The following is a 19,511-nucleotide window of genomic DNA, read 5'->3' as shown; positions in this document are numbered from 1 at the left end:
GCCCTACTGATCATGAACAAGGTCCATCTCCAAATTCTTTGCACACTCTCACTGCAAAGGAGGTGGATGAGTTGTTGAAAAATACCAAACCACCGACTTTTAAGGGAGAAGACCGAGATTGCAATAAGGATGTAGTGAATATCTTTCTTAGCAAGTGGGATGGAATTCACGCCTTACGGCGTACTCCGGATGTAGTCAGAGCACTGCAAACAAGTTTAACTCTTGAAGGTAAGGCCTACAAATGGTGGATATCTCTCAAGGAGAAGAATATCATACCACAGAGTTGGGCAGCCTTTGAGGCTATGTTTTGCAAAGAATTCTTGCCTACAAATGAAGCAGATTGTAATTGGACGGCTTGGGACACATGTTCCATGTGCCAACACCTATCATTACTTGAATATATCTCTCACTATGGAGATGTTATCCTCAAGTTGGAAGGACGAGACACCTTTCAGCAAGTACGTGGGTTTATCCACAGTCTGATGCTAGAGCTTAAGAAGCACGTCAAGACTCAGGACCCTAAAACACTTGAGGAGGCCATAGTGAAAGCACACATTCATGATGATCCAGATGAAAAGAAATCACATAATAATCACGTGATTGCTAATACACATGGTAATACACGCACACAGTATGGGCAAAATAAAAGGAAATTTATAGTAGCCAATTCTGAAGCAGCTAAAAAACCCAAGGGGTCCTGTGGTCCTCCCTCTCGTGAGGACTTTGATAAGGCTAAAAAAGAGAAGTTATGTTTTCACTGCTTAGGAAGCGGTCATGGCAAAAACGATTGTCCCAAGGGGAAATCTATTGCTCATGGCAAGGAAAAAGCAGTGCACACAGTGCAACTGCTGCCTCTTGAGTCTTCCTCACGATTCTCTACAGTGGAAGTAACACACACCGAGGTGGTGCATGAATGTTGTCTCACAGACCTTCATACCACATGAGTTAGTACATATGCATGGATCTCTACAAGGGCACAAGGTGCACATCCTGGTAGATGACGGTGCTACTCACAATTTCATTAATTATGGATTGGTGAAAAAACTCAAATTGCCTCAAACTCCGAGTTCCCACCGCTACAAGGAAGCAATGATGAATGGATATGATGCCGAAATCTGGGATACTCAAGTTCGGGCCGTACCGTTGGAAGTACAAGGCTACTCCGCATCCTTGGATTTTTAGTTATGAACATGGAGAGGGCAGATGTGGTCCTTGGTAGGGAATGGTTGCATAGCCTAGGACCATCATTGAAGTGTAGCTATGAGCACAATAGCTTGATGTTTGAATCCCATGATGGCGCACATGTGTTGTTGTTAGGAGAGAAGGATGTGCCTTCTTCACCACTGATATGTACAACTGAGCTTATGCTTTTCGTTTCTGATAATGAAATAGATTAAGTTTTCTTGTGTTACTCATTGTCTCATTTTCTCTCTAACATTGAATCTGTTGAACATTCCTCAACGCCGCATGCTTCTCTCTCATCTCTTCCACCAATGGCTACTTCTCAACAAGCAAAGGTTGCTAGTGATTTCAAAATTTTATTAAAGGAATTTCACGATGATTTTCCATCAGGATTATTGCCGACACGATCAGTGCAACATAGCATCGATGTGGTTGTGCAGGCAGTAAACCAATTAGTAAACCACCCTACTGCATGAGTTACTCTGAAGCTATTGAGGTGGAATGTTAGCTTGCTGACTATCTTAGTAGAGGGTTTATCTAACCCAGTTCTTCACCATGGGCTTCTCCTATCCTATTAGTGAAGAAAAAAGACGGTAGTATGCACATATACGTAGACTACAGTGGCTTAAATGCGGTTACTGTTAAGAACAAATACCCATTGCTACACGTGGATGAGTTGTTCGACAAGCTCACTCATGCTCGTATTTTCACGAAAATAGACTTACGGTCGGGTTATCACCAAGTACGCATTCGACTTGCTGATATACCCAAAATTGCATTCTGAACAAGGTTTGGACACTACGAGTTTTGGTTATGCCTTTTGGGTTAACCAATGCGCCCGCAACATTCATGACACTTATGGATAGTGTTTTGAAGCCATACTTGGGCAAATTTGTCATAGTTTTTCTGATGACATTCTAGTATACAGTGCTTTTGAGGAAGAACACTTACAAATTTTGAGGCAGGTGTTCTTGTTACGAAGAAATCAATCATATGCCAAGGAATCAAAGTGTGATTTTCTGAAGGAAGAAATCCACTATCTTGGGCATATTATTTCGGCTACTGGGCTACACATGGATCAATCCAAAGTGAATACCATTCGGCAGTGGCGTTCTCCTAAAAATCTGGAAGAGTTACATATTTTTTTAGGATTTGCAGGTTTTTATCGAAGGTTCGTTAAAAACTATGCTAATGTTGATGTCCCCATGACGGACCAACTGAAAGGCAAAGGCAAAGCTTTTCAGTGGGGACCCGCTCAACAGCATAGTTTCGATACGCTCAAGGATGCATTAGCTACAGCTCCAATTCTAGCTATTGTAGATCCTCTGAAACCATTCGTTTTGGAAACTGATGCTAGTGACCGTGCTATTGGAGCAGTCTTGCTACAAGAAGGACGGGCAATTGCATTTGAAAGCAAGAAGCTTGATTCAGCACAACAGAATTATTCCGCTTATGAACACGAACTCTATGCAATAGTGTCTGCCTAGAAAACATGGAGACATTATTTGTATGGCGCTCAATTTGAAATTGTGTTTGACCATGAAAGCATTAGATGGTTTACACAACAAATCGATTTGAAGGGTCAAAAAGCCAGGTGGGCTGTGATTCTTTAGGAATATGGCGCAAAGCTTTGGTATCGTAAAGGACGATACAGTGTGGTGGCTGACGCTCTTAGTCGTATACCTGAGATCAATTCTCTCGTTCACGGAACTTCGTAGTGAATTTTTGGATTCTCTAAAGGGCAAATATGAGCAAGATGACGCATATTCCAAAGTGTGGATCCATGTACAAATGAGGGATTCTTCTCACTCCAATGGTGGTAGTGTATCGTTAACCTCCACACACAGTTCTCCTCTGTCGAGTGATGAACTACAGCAATGGAAGAATTTTACCATCGACAATGGGTACTTACTCCATAAGGGGAGAGTTTGTGTACCGATGGACACAGACATTTGGTGCCAAATTCTTTATGAATGTCATGACAATCCAAGTGCAGGGCACCCGGGTGTTAGAAAGACTTATGCTCTCGTACGACGACAGTTTTACTAGCCAGGTTTACATGGCTTTGTTCAAGATTATGTCTTGCATTGCCAAAAATGTCAAGTTAACAAAGCAGAGCGCCTGAAAGTAGGAGGACACTTACATCCTTTGGAGATTCCCAATGGTAAATGAGAAAGTATCTCTATGGATTTTATTGTGGGTTTACCAACCACTGTACGGGGTCATGACTCAGTATGGGTGGTCGTAGACCGATTGACTAAACTATGTAAGTTTATTCCAACCAAATCAATGATTAAGACTCCATAATTAGCCAAGTTATTTGTGGACAACCTATACAAGTTGTATGGCTTGCCAAGTAACATTGTCAGTGATTGCGACCCCAAGTTTAACAGTTATTTTTGGAGGGTTGTGTTTAAACGACTGGGTACACAACTCAACCTCAGTACAACCGATCATCCAGAAACGGATGGTCAAACTGAACATTTTAACCAAGTGCTAGAGGATATGCTACGCACATACTTAGCAAGAAACAAACAGACTGGGAAGAATACTTACCTCTTTTTGAGTTTGCTTACAACAGTGATAAGCATGTCACGACTGGATTTAGTCCTTTCATGCTCATGTATGGTTTTCAACCTAGGTCACCTGTTACGGTGGGGTTGGCAACCGAAAAACTCCAACAGGTTAAGGATTTTCTCCAAGACCACATGGATATGCTGAAACTCGCTCGTCAGAACGTCTGACAAGCGTAGGATCGGTATAAGAAGTACACTGATGAGAAACGTCGGCAAGTTACCTTTGAGGAAGGGGAGGAAGTATTTTTACGTTTGGCAAAGCATTCAAAAAGTTTGAAAACTGGGGTAGCATCTAAATTATCTCCACGATATTGTGGGCCTTTCAAAATACTCAAGTGAGTGGGTGATCGTGCCCACAAACTATCACATTCTTGTATTTATCCGATGTTTCATGTAAGCCGTTTACGTAAGCGGTTACATGGGGACGGCAACGTCATTGACCAACAGATTCTCGCCGATTACGTTGAACCTCCTAACTTACCGCATGAACCTGAACGAATTCTTGACTATAATGATTTACGTATGTGTCATCATGTACATCGACAAGCTTTAATCAAGTGGAAAGATCGACCTGAGGAAGGTGCCACTTGGGAAAACATTAGTGCTCTTAAGAAGAAGTTTTCCACTTTTGTTTTCGAGGACGAAAACTCTTCCTTAAGGGGGGAGTAATGTCAGGACAAGGGCAAGGCTAGGGAGTCATGGACTAGGCCAGGGGCCAGACTAGGCAGTGTGGACAAGGGAATCCAGCTAGGGCAAAAGGCTAGGAGCTTGCCTATATAGTGGAAGGTTGGGAGTTGGATTCCAGGGTCTAGTCACCCATGCTTTACAACAAAACCCGAGGAACTTGTGGTAGAAACCAATAAAGAGAAATTCAAAGTGGTGGTAGAATCCCACCTTGAAACCAGAGAGCCAAAACTCATAGTGCTTCACAATGAAGATGCTTTAGATGGAACTCTATTTGTGGAGAAAGACTGGCCATGAAATTTATGGAAAAAAGTGAGAGAGAGATTAATGATGGGAGCATAAGTTTGAAATCAGCTCCTATAGAGGAAGTTTGGCTAGACAATTTACCTCCTGATATGGACATTGAGAAACAATCCTTGTATGGGGATTGCGGCTCTGAAGCATCAGGAATGTCTAAACCATTGACTAAAAAATACTAACCTCTTACTTAGGAGACAATGAAGATGAGTCCATAGTGTGCAAAACCACTCAGGTAGAAAGAGTGGAACAGACCTTAGAGGTAGAGAACATCCATTCAATCATGTCAACACCCATTCAATGTACTCTTACCTTGGGAGAACTATTAAAAATAAGACCATATTTATGGAATGATTTACAAAAAACTGTAGAGAAGGTGGGGCTAACAAGGCTAATCGCAAGAAATTTGAGTAAATTGAAACATGTATTGGATAACAAGGAGATTAGATCCGTCTCTATGAACAAAGTCAGAGAATAATACAAAGGGGAAGAAGGAAACACAACCCTTCCGGTGAGATATAATGATGTAGAAACCATGGCAATACTGGACATGGGGCTGGCATAGCCATATCCACAAAAACAATATGGGAATCATGGGAAAAACCATCCATTAGACAAACTCGAATGAAATGACAATTGGTGGATAAACACATAGAAAAACCCCTAGGACTGCTTGAAAAAGTGATAGTTAGTTCTTGTGGAATTGATTATCAACATACTTTTGCGATAGTAGACTTTGGAAAGAGACTTAATTATAAAATCATCTTGGAAAGGCCATTCATGTAGCAAGTACAACTCATTCAAGATTGGGGAAACAATTACCTATACTTGAAGCTAGTGGGATCGATCACAAGGGTTAATGTGAAAGATCACACTTATAGAGATGTAATGAAAACACCCATTCAAGAATTTGACTCCATCTCTTCAGCTAAATCAAAGCTTCCATCTTGGTTAAACAAAGACATACCTATTTGGATGTGTGAAGCCTCAAAAAACGGGAGTTTAGAAAACGAGAAGAATGGATCTTAGAAGGGATTGCACAAATGAAACATATATACCTGAACCCTTTTCGGAGCATTTGTTTGAGCCATTTGAATGGACGCAAATTTTGGCAACAATGGATGTGTGTGTGACTCTACGTCTATGCCTACTCAATTTTGCAATGAGGATGGTTATGACATAATTCTCATACAAATGATCTCAAGCCTTCACATTGAAGATGAAGATCAGGAACCCAAGGACTTACTGAAATTTCAACAAGTCTTTTTAGACCTCTATTATGATGCTACTCACGAGTTTAAAGAACATTCAGCTACATTCGATGATTTTGGGTCAAAAAAGAACATGTGAGAGCGCAACTACTCCTAAAAGGAGAAGAGGAGAAGTTTTTTGACTTTCCCAACCAAAAAACGAGAAGACAAATGGTATAGAAGAAAAAGAGACACAAAAAAACTTGAAATCTAAACCTATGCCATTAGTTCCTAGCAGAACACGGTTTCTGATACAGATGGATGCACATGATTGTGTCAAAGACAAAATCACGGGTAGATATCCTTCAAGCAAAAAACAAGGGACATCAAAAACATCAAGAAAAATGAGAAAGAAAACTCAATCAAAACCTAAGCATGAGGATGATGAACATCCATGACATGGGTTGAACGGAAGAAAAAATATCAAGAGTTGAAGAAAACTGTGAAGGAGGTGTATACCACTGAAACGAAAACAATTGAGGAAGAGAGTAAAGATGTAATGAGAGTTCCATCCCATTACAAGAAATATACCCTCCAAGATCGAAAGATCATAGTAGAACAACCTGTAAGGGAACTAAGAAGGCTGGGTGAGTCATATGAAGGACCTAAAAATGCAAAGAAAATAGATTTAGCTGAACTAGGAGAAGCCTGTCTAGTCCTGCCTACATTGCAAACGACTTGACTGGAGAAGAAGAAGAGCTTTTTCTAAGCTTACTAAGATAATACCAAGATATCTTTGCTTGGTCTTATAAATATCTCAAGGGTGTTGATCCAAAAATTTGTCAGCATACCATACCTATGAGAGATGATGCAAAACCAAGTAGACAACGGCCATATACTTATAATAAAACATTTGCCAAAAAGATCAAAGAAGAGATAGAAAAGTTCAAGGAAGCCAAATTCGTCTATGAAATTGAACACACAGATTGGGTGTCTCCAATTGTGGTGGAAGATTAAGAGTGTGTGTCAATCTCAAAAAAGTGAATGCAGCCACCATTAGAGATAACTACCCTCTTCCAATCACCGAGCATGTTTTAGAATGAGTTGCAAGAAAAGAAGCTTACAGCTTTTTAGACGGCTTTTCGGGGAATCAACTTTTGGTTGATCCCAAAGATAAACATAAAACTGCCTTTGCAACTGAATGGGGTATTTTTGCCTATAGGGTTATGCCTTTTGGGCTAACTAATGCTCTTGCCACCTTTCAAAGGTTGATGAGCCATGCTTTCAAAGAATATCTTAGAAATTTCTTGGAAGTATACATGGATGGTCTATGTGTACATTCATCAACCCGGGCTCATCATTTTGAACATTTCAAAAAGGTATTAAAAAAATGTAGACTTTATAGGATTTCTTAAATCCTGAAAAGTGCATATTTATGGGCAGACAAGGAAAAATTCTTGGACTTATAGTGTCTAAAAATGACATAGCGACCGATATGGATAGAATTCATGTTATTGTTGAACTGCCTACAGTCAAAGGGGTTCAAGTTTTCATGGGACATTGTGGATATTATAGACGATTCATTTACATGTATGCTATTATAGCAAAACCGATGTATGGCATGATTAAACTCTTTGTATACCAATGACTATGAAGAATCCTTCATGAAGCTTAAATAAGCTCTTACTTCAGCCCCAATATTAAAAGCACCAGATTGGAATAAGATATTCCATATACATGTTGATGCTTTCAATTTTGCCATTGGGTGTATACTAGCTCAACCAAGAGACACAAAAAATTGATTTTTTCATTTCTTATGCTAGTAGACAATTGAATGTGGTAGAGAAGAATTATACAACCACCAAAAGAGAAGGATTAGGGATGATCTATGCTGTAAAAAAGTATAGACATTATCTATTAGCCAACAAATTTTTGTTCTTTGTGGACCACCAAGCTTTATTGTACTTGGTCAACAAGCCATTCAACACAGGGAGAATAGTGAGATGGTTCATCATTCTTTTGGAATTTGATTTCACTGTAGTTGTAAAAAAAGGCACCACACACCAAAGAGCATATCACTTATTAAGGATTATTTCAAGAGAATCACCAAAAGGGGTAGACGATAATCTACCAGATGCATATCTGTTCTCCGTGGAAATGATACCCTGTTGGTCAAAAAATATGGTTTCATTGATGACCATAGCTCAAGTGGATTCTCAAACATCACTTCTTATTACACCAAGATTAATTGGGCAATCGACTATGTATCAATTACTAGCTGGAAGGCTATACAAAAGAAATCAAGATGGACTATTGCTTTTGTGTATTAATCTTGAGGAGAAAACCCAATACCTAAGTCAAGCACACATTACCATAGTAGGACTTCACTTTGCGAAAGACCAAACTATGCAACGGATCTTGAGACGACATATTTTTGGCCAACCATGGAGAGTGATGCTCACTCATTTGTGAAAAACTGTCTTCAATGCCAGAAACAAACACCCATACCTCATGTGATATTATTTCAAATATCACTAGTTCCTAACTGGAGTAACTATATAGTTACCTACTTATCAAACAGAACATTTTTGGAGGATATGAGTAAACGCCGCCAAAGAGCTATTGAAACTGAAGCAAGAGACTATGCTCTTATTGGAAACCAATTGTATCGGAGAGGAAAGGATCAACATTTGCGTCTCTGTGCAAATGAAGATGAATATATCCCCACTCTAGAACAAGCACATGATGGACTAGCAGGAGGTCACTTTTCTAGTGAAACCACCACTATGTTACCATATACATGTGGTGGTGATGTGTGTGAGCACACTAGGACCACCGGGGCATTTTTTCCCTCTTTAGGAGGTTTTTCCCCCCGTGCATTGTATATACGCCCATCACTCTAGGGCTATCTATCTTTGCGTTGCACACTAAGTAACACACTCTCTATTGTGTACCTTGAGCTTCCTTCGTCTTCTCCAAGCTGTGTGTGTTTTCCTGCAACCCTAAGTCCAACAATTGGTATCAGAGCAGGTTGCGTCCTCTCGGGCTTAGTTGTTAGCAGCTCCAGCACACGCCTACTCATTTTCTCTAGTTTCAGTGAGCTTTGGCAAGCGTTCGTAGGTCAAATTTTTTTTTGGGATTACTCATAGAGCTCAGTTTGCTCAGATTTTTGATTCGGGCTCATTTTGGACTCCGTTTCCACTACATGCAGTACTGCACATGCTATTTTGTAATTTTCAGCAAAAGTTTTGTCAGGGCCATTTTCTACATAAAAAGTGTCTTACAGTCTTCTATGGTTTGTGCTATATAGCACGTGTTGTTCCTGCTTTGTTTCTCTACTGAGAGGAAAAACAGGTCACTTACGAAAATGGCACTATGTATGGTCAAAAGTCAAGCTTTGCCGCATTCTTTTTGGCTTGAGGCCATCATGTGTGCCACTTATGTACTACACAGGTGTCCTACGAAAGATTTGCAGTCTATAACTCCAAATGAAGCATGGCATGATAGAAAGCCTTCTATTGAGCACATGCGTGTTTTTGGCTGTTTGGCATATGCTTTGTGCCACAAACATAGCACAAAAAATATGATGATAAGGCTGTCAAATGTATTTTTGTTGGTTATAGTGCTGAAAGCAAAGGTTATAGGTTGTATCATCCGCAAACAAAGCGTATTCTCGTTTCAAGGGATGTAGTGTTTGTGGAAGATTTTGTTCAGTCCTTGTTGTCATGTACTAGAAACAGTAATGTAAGCTCACAGGACATTTATGACACTTTATTGCCTCTTTTCAATGGTGGAAATACAAATGCAAATTCCAATGAGACAAATGTACGGCCTAACGTACAGCTTATGGGGGTTTCAAAAAATGTTACAGATCAGCCTATTACTGATGCAGATGCCCAATCGCCAGTAGCTCCAGTGTACGCCTGCTCACTTTCTCTCATTTTTGTGAGATTTGGAGAGTGTTTGTACGTCACCAAAATTTTTGAGGGAAATTGTAGAGCTCAGTCTACTCAGATTTCTGATTCGGGCTCATTTCGGCCTCCGTTTCCACTACAGGTAGGTCTACACAGGCAATTTTGTCATTTTGTGCAAAATTTTGTTAGTGCTATTTTCTCCATAACATGTCCTATACAGTATATTGTAGGTTGTGCTATATAGCACGTGCTAGTCTCACTCAGTTTCTCCTCATTCTGGGCAGTTTTTACATCAGGTGCATACATTCTCCATGACTGACAACAACAAAGATGTGTTCAAGATGTTTGCTGTTGAGGACAGGTTAGATGGGGACAATTACCCTATGTGGGCTTACATGATGCAACATGTTCTTGTGTCAAAGGGTGTCTGGAATATTGTGTAGGGCATTGATGTACGTCCTGGTTCTAAGGATGTAGGCGATGTTGAGGATGTTGCAGGTCTTGCTTCAAGAATTGCTGTTATTAGAGTTGTTTTGCCTATGACAGAACAAGCTCGTTGGGATGTAAAGGATGAACATGCTCATGCATTGATTGCATTGTCTGTGAAGCGCACCATTACTCCTCACATTCGTTCAATGAAATTTGCAAAACTGGCTTGGGATATTCTAGCAGGTCTTTATGCAAGCCACAATGAGGGTAAAATTGCTTTGCTGCGTAAAGAGCAAGAATCAAAGATTATGCATGAGGAAGATGATATGGAGACTTTTCTTGCTGGTGTCAAGGATATTGATGAGAAACTTATTTCTGCAAGTAAAGTCATTTCAGACAGTTCCCTTGTGCAGAGTGTTCTTGATGCCTTACCAGATTCTTACAAGACTTTTGCTAGTACTTGGAGACTTATGACCCAAGGAAATCCTGATGTTGTCAAGTTTGATGCATTATGCACATTGTTGTTGCAAGAGTCACTTTCCAAAAAAAAAAGGACTAGGCAGCGTGCATTTGAACAGGGTTCTATTGCTTCTCAAAGAAAGGGTGGTAATAGCAATGCAGCCACTTCTTATGGTTCTGCTGTTGAGAGTGGCAAAACTTCTATTCCTAATGCTTCTGTTGTTGGTAGCAATTCGTCTGGAAATTATGGTGATAAGGGCAAAAAGAAGATGCGTTTCCATGATTGTAAACCTAATGATCACTTGATCAAGCAGTGTCCTAAGTTGAAGGCCAAAGAGGCTAAGAAGAAAGAGGGTGGTTCCACTGCAAATGCTGGTTCCACTACAAATGCAGCCATTGTTGAGTCTTCTGTGAAAGGAGACTGTGATGCTGATTTTGATGCCGAATGGGCTTTTAGTGCAGAGTGCACTTACAATCCTGCTATCCATGATGCATGCATGTTAGTTGCTACAGATTCACATGTGTGGTATTTCGACAGTGGTGCTATAAAGTACATTACCTCACATCATGAATTGTTCACCTCTCTCAAGTCTGTTCCTCATGGAAATTCAAATGCCTTTTTTCCGGTTCAAGGGGTTGGAAACATTGTGCTTACTGCTGCACGTGGCAGTTCTTTCATGCTTGTTGATGCACTTTATGTACCTGGGATCAAGAAGAATCTTTTGTCTGTATCTGCACTTGCTAGACTTGGACTTGTAGTCAAATTTATGGATGACAGATGTTCAATTCATGATCTCAGTTTTGGTGATGAAATTGTTGCATCTAGCCTTTTGTGATGTGGGCTGTATAAGCTCACTTTGTATGACAAGTGTGGAAATAAATTTGCAAATGCAGTTGCAGATTCAAGGGCTATTTCAGATGCAAAACTGTGGCATGCATGTTTTGGGCATCTGAATTTTGCCAATTTGCTACGTTTGCAGAAATTTGAATTGTTTTTTTCTTTGCTGTCTCTTGAAGCACCTATAAAACATGTTTGTGAAGGCTATATTTTGGGTAAAATGCAGCGTTCTAAGTTTCCAAAGGATGGTTCAATAAGGGCCACATGCAGGTGGCAGCTTGTGCATAGTGATGTTTGTGGGCCATGCAAACTCCGTCCTTGGGCAATTACCTATACTTCATGACTTTCATTGATGATTACTCTAGGCATGCATGGATATTTTTTCTTAAAGAGAAGTCCAAAGTTTTTATGCGCTTCAAACAATTTTTGGCTATGGCTGAAAATGTCTCGAAATGTACAATGGACACCCTCCGTTCCAATCGAAGGGGGGAGTATATGTCTCATGAATTTAATAACACCAATGTACAGTGCCTTATACGCCTCAGCAAAATGGTGTAGCTGAGAGGAAAAACGGGTCACTTATGAAAATGGCACGATGTATGGTCAAAAGTCAAGCTTTGCCGCGTTCTTTTTGGCTTGAGGCCATCATGTGTGCCAATTATGTACTTAACAGGTGTCCTATAAAAGAGTTGCAGTCTATTACACCAAGCATGGCATGATAGAAAGCCTTCTATTGAGCACATGCGTGTTTTTGGCTGTTTGGCATATGCTTTGCTGCGACAAACACAACGCAGAAAATTGGATGATAAGGTTGTCAAATGTATTTTTGTTGGTTATAGTGCTGAAAGCAAAGTTTACAGGTTGTATCATCCGCAAAAAAGAGTATTCTGGTCTCATGGAATGTAGTGTTTGTGGAAGATTCTGTTCAACCCTTGCTGTCATGTACTATAGACAGTAATAGCCCACATTACATTTATGACACTTTGTTGCCTCTTTTCAGTGGTGGAAATACAAATGTATATTCCAATGAGAAAAATGTACAGCCTATGGGGGTCTCCAAAAATGTTACAAATCAGCCTATTTTATTGATGCAGATGTACATGATGTACTTGAGGAGGAAAGGGCTGGAAATGAGTAGGCTAGAGGTATGCCAAAATGGCTGGTGCATACATTGCATGACAGTAAATTGGATGCAGCTTTGCCTAGTCGTACTCGTTCAAGCTGTGGCCATGCATCTTATACATTAGATTGTTATGCTTTGGGTGTGTCTAGCTTACATGATGTTGAGGAGCCTCTATCTTTTGATGAAGCACAGTATTCAAAAAATTGGATGGCTACCATGCAATCAGAATGTGATGCACTTATAGAAAATGACACAGGGACTTTATGTGATTTGCCTCCTGGTAAAAAGGCCATTGGTATGAAGTGGGTTTACAAGTTGAAATGCAAGCTGGATGGTGAGATCGTTCACCATAAGGATTGACTTGTTGCAAAGGGTTATGCACATAAAAAAGACATAGATTTTGAACAGAATTTTGCTCCCACTTGTCATATGACTATTGTGCATTTTCTATGTGCATTGATAGCTCATTTTGGTTGTGATGTACATCAATCAGACAATGTTATTGCTTTGACATATTTGAGGAAGTTTATGTAACACATCCTCGGGGTTTTGTCAAGAAAGAACAAGAGGACAAAGTGTGCAGATGTAAGAAGGCTTTGTATGGGTTGAAGCAATCTCCTTGTGCTTGGTATGAGAAAGCTGACACTCATTTTGTCAAACGAGGCTTTCGTAACAGTCCAAGAGAAAGCACATTGTATATAAAGCGTGAGGGTGTTATATTTCTTATTGTGGTTATTTATGTAGATAATTTGCTGATCATTGGACCAAATGAGAGACATTTTGTTGAATTTAAGGCTGATTTGAATGCTACTTTCAAGATGAAAGATTTGGGGCTGTTGCATCATTATTTGGGCATAAAGTTTAATCAGTGTGATGGTGGTATTGCCTTGTGTCAAAAAACTTACATAGAGACATTGCTATGTAAGTTTGGACCTGAGGATTGCAAACCTATTGCCACTCCCACGGAAACAGGTTTGAAGTTGAGTCTGCATGATGGTGGCGATCCTGCTGATGTCACTTTTAACCAAAATGCTATTGGCTGCCTCATTTATGTATGCAACACGAGGCCAGATATTCAGTTTGCAGTCTCACAGGTCAGCAAATTTTTACATAGCCCAGGGTCTAAGCATTGGCAAGGCTGTCAAGAGGATTTTTCACTACCTTAGCGGAACTTTACATCTTGGCTTGTTTTATCCCAAGGGGGGATCATTGCCGCCAGACTTACCTGCTTTTTTGGACTCAAATTAGGTTGGTTGTTTTGACATGCGAGTGTCCACAAGTGGTTTTTGTTTCATGCTTGGCAGTTCATGTATATCATGGTTGAGCAAGAAGCAAGCTACTGTGGCCACTTCTAGTACAGGGAAATCTTCACAGCTACGGTTGAGTGTGTATGGCTCATACGCCTTATGGATGATTTGGGTGTTGGATAGGACACTGCCAACACTATCTACATTGACAGTCAGAGCGCATTGGCAGTTGCGAGGAACCCAATTTTTCATGCTTGTGCAAAGCACATTGAGGTGCATTACTACTATGTCAGGGAGAGGCTCTCAGTAGGAGAGGTCAGCTTGGCTTATGTGCCAACCTAGTACAACCTTGCAGATCTTTTCACAAAGGTATTGTCTCGTGAGAAGCTCGAAGCTTTCCATAAAGCTTTGGACTTCCCTTCCTTTGTGGACTGATCATGTCCTCAGGGCATGGCACTTCCCTTTACTCATGTGCCAACTCTTGTTCACCGCATCACTCCAGGGGGGATTTCTTACCATATACATGTGGTAGTGATGTATGTGAACACACTAGGACCGCTAAGGCATTTTTATCCTCTTTAGGAGGTTTTTCCCCACGTGCATTGTATATACACCCATCACTCTAGGGCTATCTATCTTTCCATTGCACACTAAGTAATACACTCTCACATGTGTGTCTTGAGTTTCCTTCATCTTGTCCAAGCTTTGTGCGTTTCTTTGCAACCCTATTTCCAACACTAGGTGGTTTTCAAAACCAAAAGAGCACTTATCTTCTCCACAAACTGTAAAGCCGATGAATCAGAGGAAAGTTAAATCTCGAAAAACTCCACCACGACAATTCATCGACGGAAAACCAGAATACCAATGGAGAGCTAAATCTCAGCAACCGTCATCATTGATACCTACAGCTCAGGAAATCAGTGTGCCAAAGCATCCATATGGTACAATTATGCAAAGAGCACATAAATTACAAAATTTTCTATTTAGAAAACATTAAAAAAAAACTCGACCACGAAAACCTTGGATTAACTACAAAAGACCCAACTCTTGCACCGCATACTGGTTTAAATTGAATTGACCTTCAAAGCATGATAGAGACAACCACGGATATGCATAGACACGATTGTTCAACCCATGCACACAGTCATCCTGGAGTGCTCCATCTAGGAGAGGTGGAAGGAAACTTCATTAATTAAGGGCAATGTTTGAAGAGGGAGGAAAAAGTTGGATGTTAACGTGTGATTTTTGCCAAATTACCTAATACTACCCTTAAAAATCATCAACAGGAGAATCTTAACTCATAACATCTTCTCGATGAGTGTAAACAGTGTATATACTATCAGAAATTACATCCAAAAAGAGATTTTTTGCTTATTTTCACTAAATTTTCTTGATATTGGAGCTTAAAAATGGAGAAATCCATCAAAAAGTAAAAAAAATAGTGTTTTTCAATGGATTTTCTTAACTCTTGATTTCTCAATTGCTGTTTTAGTGCATTTTATTATTTTCTTTGTTTTTTGAAATAAACAAGTAAAAAATTAATAATAAATAGCAAATGAGCTCAGATGGAGAAACTGAAGATACAGTAATGATTAGAAGAACAAGACGAACAGGCACAAAAATTTTCAATCAAAATGACAATCGGAAGCGGGAGGCCTAAATTCGATCGCTAGGGCCTGTTTTTGCAAATTCTTGCAGAATGAGCTAATGAAGTCCGATCGAGGAAATTTTCGAGTGTAACGTAGATTTCACGGCCTAGTAGGACTAACAAGGGAATCTGGGGAAAAGTAGTTTGGGAAGTCCTAGTATAGATATATTAGGTAGCCCAAAATCACCTCATTTCCACGAGGAATCTCAAATCTCGAGCGAGATTTTCCGAGCAATCCCTAAAATGAGCAAGAGTGGCCAAGGAAGACTATACGAAACAAAAACCAAACAATTTTTTTTAGGTAACTTCAAGCACCAAAAAGAAAAAAAAACAAGATTACACCTAATTTTAATGGTAAAACGACCACAAATTTTTGACAAAAAAAGCCCCTTAAACAAGGGTTTGGTAGAATGTTTCCTTTGATGGGCTAGAACAACTAGAACCCATACAATGGCATGTTGATATTCCTCTTCTTGGAACTAGTTGCCCTCACGTATTAGAAGCTCATTTCTACCACCATTGATCCTTCCTTGTTGGAAATAGTGGCACCATGATTCCAATGGATATAAATCTCCTATTTCTACCTCCCTACATGTGGGACTACGAGACTTACACTAAAAGAGTAAGGTTGTTGCCACTCGAACAAATCTCATGAATAAAGAGAGTCTGGGAGCGGAGCTTGAGCTTCTCTTCATTTTTCCTTCTTCTTCTTCTCCTCTCTCTTGCTCCACCTCAAGTTATTGTAGGTTGATGCACGATAACATACTATGCATTTTAAGTTACTCTAGAGAAAACAGTGGAAACTTGAAAAGAATCCTAGTATTGCAATGAGGCTATTCTTTTGAGAAAATCCACATCATGGTATATATTAAAGTTTGGATCACACCATCATAGGTAGCCTTCTATCGCCGGGGGTTGGGGGGGGGGGGGGGTTAGTGGTGTTGCCAAAGGTGGTGGCGACAAACGTGTCAAGGGAGGTGGTAATGGTGGGGGATTATAAAGAGTGCTTTGATAGAGGAGTATGCAAGGTTGATAAAGCTATGAACAATTTTCTTATGGAAACTTTTTCAACATGCTAGTTCCCTTTCACCTACCCATATCAATAGAAACCTAGGTTTAGTGTAACTCCACCTACAAATTTTGAGATTTATCTTCAAAATTCAAAATACAAGGTGAGTAAACCTACAAACTTTAGAGAAATTTAATGTTAAAACCTTCTCTTAAATTTTCCATGTTTATATGAGCACAGCTCAAAGTTCCTAGACTGCTCGGGGTTCTTAGTCTGCTGAGTTGTCCGTCCTGCCTCGACCCAGATTACTCACCCAAGGTGTGATGCCCCTATGTTGAATACACTTCTTAGAGCCATGGGTGTATGATTGTCATCCTACTCCTTTCAAATTCTTTTCCTAATATGCTTAGCCCTCCATTTTTGTTTGTAATCTATCTACTATTTGGGAGTTGTACGTCCATCAATGCGTCATAGCAATTCAAATGGATGGTAGTCTAGCATTGTACATGTCCTCTTGTAGAATGATGTGTCCCAAACATCAGTCCTTAGCACCCATAAGGTAACCCCCTCTCCAAGGGGTAGCTGGGAGTTTTGTTGTGCTACAACAAAGAACAATGTGCCACATTGAGACAACTGGGTTGGCTAGGAAAGGTAAATCGTAGGGTCTCTAATCATTGACAAATTTGGTTTTGAAGGAATAGGAAACTCACAATAGATGAGGCAAGAAGGTATAAACAAAACTCTTCAAAAAATCTCTTTGAAAGAGACGCGAACTCTTTCACGTACGGACAGGGACCAGTGCTCAAAAAAAGACTTTGTTAGGAAAACTTGACAAACCTACCTATGAGAATTTTAGTGGTAAATTGACTAAATTTGAAGGTTTTTTACAACAAATGACGCTAAATTTCTCTAAATTTTGTAGGTTTTCTCACTTTCAAATTTAAAATTTAGAGGTAAATCTCAAAATTTGCAGGTTGAATCACTTGGAACCTAGGCTTTTTTTTTTTCAACCCCTCCCCCGCTCTTTTTCTCTCCTCGCTCTCTCTCAATCTCGTAAAAAAAAAGTCTCTAAAAGAGCTCCCGCCAGCGTGGAAGGGTAGATGTGCAGCAAGAGGAGACCTACGGAGAGGTGCAACTACTAAATCACACTTCTCTCTCTCCTTGTCGGCTAGATCTTTAAGGTCTCTTGGGATAGTTTTTTATGATGTTAAAACTCTCTTCTTCTTCTTCTTCTTTTTCCCTTTGGAAACAACATGAAAGACATAGTAACAGTCTCGGCAACAATAACCAATAGTCAAAGAAAGAGATGGGGGAAAATTGAAAAATCCAAACCCTTATAGGCTTGCAATAGTCATGCTTTCAAGAGTAAAGCAAAAACTGTATCTCATTAGACACGCTCAAAGGTCCAAGGTTTCTATTTAAGTACTATCGAGTCATAGCTCTTGGCTAAATCTTGCTATGTCGCCTCACTGCTTAGACTTCTTGGTGGCCTTGCAGGGATGCTTCAATACTCAGTCCCTGTGCCAAGCGCTCTTTCCTCCTGGAATTTTTTCGCTCCCTGATAGCTTTTCCCTTAGCTCTACCGGCTTCAGACTAATCAAACAGTGTCCTCTCATGAGCCTTCTTAGCTTTAGACTTGTGAAAACTCTCCATGAGCATGCACTTATTTTTTAACGTGAACACGTTACCCTTGACCTTCATATACATATCATGGTACATATGCTTGTCAATCTTCTAATTAGCCTCCTGGTACTTTCTCAGCCAAAACCAGCAAAGCACTCACATTCACCTCAACCAGAGAAATTTAGAGGGTAGCCTAGCCTCCCTTGTACCCCGCCTCTTACCATATCCTAGCCTCCCTAGTACCCCGCCTTTTACCATATCCTAAATTATGGCTATCCTTTTAGCCTCCAAAGCACGCTTTACTCTTGCCCATGAGTGTATCTTGGTCGGTTTCCGAATCACAAATCCATCCTTGAACAACTTTCTAATATTTTGCCTTGAATTGGCCATAAAGATTTTGTTGACCTCATTGGGATCGAGCGAGACATCGATATCCACCTCCGCATGACAAAACCACCAAAAAGTGTAGCACCCTTAGCAACTCCATGTGAGAATCTGACCAACCTGGGCCTCCTTTCCCCTTGCACCTCGCATGGAGCAGGCCTCCGAGCAGAGCGCTTCCTCACAACTCTTGTTTTTTTTAAAAGAACAAAACCAAAGAGAGCAGACTTATATTAGAGAGACTTTGAAAAAATTACATCCATGGACCCCACGAGGGGCGAGGGAATATACAAGAGGTTATAGATTAGGGGCCAAAACAAAAAAAACAAAAAGGGTAAAGACCATTACACTAGTAACCCAGTATTCGGTGCTCAATTTTGAGCATCCGCTCGTGAGCTTGATCGAAGTAGATTATGAATCGGCCTCCCAGCTTTCCTTCTACCTCCTCAGTTGCAGCATCCTTCTTGTGTGAGTTGCCTTCCTCCAGTTGTCCAATAGTGCTTCATAGTTGGCCTTGCAATTTGCCAACACTTTGCTTTGAGCATGGTAGATCCTGGACTGGTCCAAACTTAGCTGGAATATCTGCAAATTGAAGTCAATAAACAACATTCTCATACTTTTAGTCTGGTAAGACTCTCAAACACCGGTGCACGCCTCTCTTTCCATATGATCCATATGAACTCAGAATGGATTTTGGACCAATGTGATGAGACGATTTTAAATGAGTTTCCCAAGAGCCACTATTTGGTAGAGGGCGAAAATCCTAAAACTTCTTCCAGTGGGGTCAAGATCCTAATAGAGGATCTACAATTGAGAAAGATATGAGGGAGGTCTTCTTCTGTATTTATGCATCGGGAGCATAGTCCAGAACCCTGACCACAATCTCTACATTTTACTCCTATCCAGATTGC

The 19,511-nt window shown here is 40.2% G+C and overlaps 1 pseudogene; it reads right to left on the bottom strand.

Moving 5' to 3' along the window:
- Nucleotides 1-18,107: 18,107 nt before the first annotated feature.
- On the bottom strand, nt 18,108-18,753 carry LOC147431690 (large ribosomal subunit protein eL19z pseudogene; annotated as a pseudogene).
- Nucleotides 18,754-19,511: the final 758 nt, after the last annotated feature.

The sequence above is a fragment of the Adiantum capillus-veneris genome, chromosome 21 (assembly GCF_014529385.1).
Source record: "Adiantum capillus-veneris isolate H3 chromosome 21, ASM1452938v2, whole genome shotgun sequence".
NCBI lineage: Eukaryota > Viridiplantae > Streptophyta > Polypodiopsida > Polypodiales > Pteridaceae > Adiantum > Adiantum capillus-veneris.
Note: the sequence above shows the minus strand (reverse complement) of the source record. Positions and strands in the feature narration are given on the sequence as shown.